Source organism: Octodon degus, unplaced genomic scaffold (assembly GCF_000260255.1).
Source record: "Octodon degus isolate 3935 unplaced genomic scaffold, OctDeg1.0 scaffold00004, whole genome shotgun sequence".
In the NCBI taxonomy this organism is placed as follows: Eukaryota; Metazoa; Chordata; class Mammalia; order Rodentia; family Octodontidae; genus Octodon; species Octodon degus.
This window is the reverse complement of record NW_004524580.1, coordinates 10,242,005-10,244,087: the sequence shown is the minus strand read 5'-3', so window position 1 is coordinate 10,244,087 and position 2,083 is coordinate 10,242,005.

Sequence of the window (2,083 nt, the reverse complement as noted above, 5' to 3'; positions counted from 1 at the left end):
TTCTTTTATAATTAATCCATTTTAGAAAGATATTTATAGTAACAGTTCATACAGTACCCACTTAACATTATTTAAAATATAAAATGGTCCAAAAGTAGAAGATTTTGCAGTCAAACAATCTTAATTTCAGTTTAACTTTGGCACTATTCTTACTGACTGTCTCAACATCTCTGAGTATGCTTCCTTACTTGTAAAATGAAGTGGACAGTGTCTATTTTCTGGTTTTATTGTAAGAAGTAAAGGAGAAATCTTATAAAGCAATGTTATTCTTGAAACACATTAGGGCAGGGTGTCTTCATGTTTTTCCACCCTCCCCTCTAAAGAATAATGATAATTATTTCCTTACGGTAGAGATTTCAACCTCTTATTGACTATCAAGTGCATATAATTTAAAGTTGATGACAGAGAAAGTGATAGGAAAAAGCCAAGACCCTGAACACCACTGCTGTCTTGCTACAAATCACCCATCTCAAGTCATCGGGGACATGGCCTCAGCGCTCAGAGAGTTTAACGCACTACACAGTGGTAGCCCCATGGGGACTTAAATTGGACCCCATGGATGCCATCTTTTCATGTGCCAGAGCCAGAGAGTTTGTCCTTTCCTTCTTTTTTCCTAACCTCTTTAGGTATATTGCCTTCCTCTTATGAATAATCAAATGATGAACAAGTTCTAAACAGGGAAAATAGTCTGCAGGAATGTAAGAATACATCCCAGCTCCTGAAGGAATGGAAGAATGCACCCCTACTCCTGAAGGAATAGAAGAATGCACCCCCACTCCTGATGGACTCCCCATTAGCAAAACCCTCCTACTCCTCTCCCTGCCCTGACTCTTCTCCATGGAACCTTTAGACAAAGGCCTGAGCAGGAACTACACAGTCAGCTTCTCCCACCCTCCCTTCCTCCTGGGGATATTACCTGCAGGAAACACACACTTCACACAGCTCCTCCAGGCCCCAGGGCATGTAGCCGCACACTCTACTGGAAGGCCCAATATTACTTTTCCTATTTGGTGTCTGTTGTGGTTCTAAAATAATTTTAATATTGCTTTGTTGTTCCTGCTACCCTGCCCTGGCAGTACCTGCCAGTCTCAACCTAGGCGCAGTATGGGTGAGACCCTCTTTCACACCCTTGGGACTCCCACCACCACTCTGCAGTACCCCCACCCCACCCACCCAGTAAGAATTTCTGCCTCATTCTGGGGACCCCCAGATCCCATCCTAGCCCAGACCTGGTGAGTGGGTGGGAGAGCTTCCTCTCCCTCCTACTACATCTTGTCCCCTCCAGACTCAGCTCAGGACTGCAGCTGCAATCCCTGCAGAGACAGTAGGGACAAAGACACACAGCTATCCAGGAGCAGAACATCTTGCCAGAGGGGCACAATACAATCACTCCCAATGCCAGCAGCAGAGAAGGAGCTGAGCACAGCAGCCAGACACAAGCCAGGCACACCTGGATAAATCCAAACTTTGTAGATCTGCATCTGAATTTCAGTAGATGCTAAGGTTATAATTGTACTAAAACTCTACAACAAAGGTCAGAAACAGTGCTACACAAAATACAACGAGAAGGAGCAAAATACAATATCAGACCCCAAGCCCACCCATAACAAATGCAGAGGACACTAACACAGAACAATTTGGGAAACACACAGCTGAAATCAATGAATCAACAGCTTCTGAAATAAAGAAACAACTGCAGAAAGGTATAGAGGAACTCAGAAATGGAAATGGAAAAAGAAATCCCTGAATTAATAGCATCTGCAGTAAAGAATCAAATGCAGAAACATAAAGAGGAAACCCAGTGCCCACCCAGAACAAGTGCAGAGGACACTAGCTCAGCCAAAATGTATGAATTAAGAGCATTGATAGTAAATAAGCAACAGCAGAAAGTCATAGAGGAACTCAGAGCAGAATTCTTTTCTGAAATAAAAAAAAAATCTCTGAACTCATAGCATCTGAAGTAAAGAATCAACTACAGAAATATCGGGAGCAAACCCAATCTGAAGAAAACACTGCAGTAAAAGAATTAATAACTGCTTCTAAAGAAGACATTGTTAAAAAAAACAGGAGACGAGAAAGATGA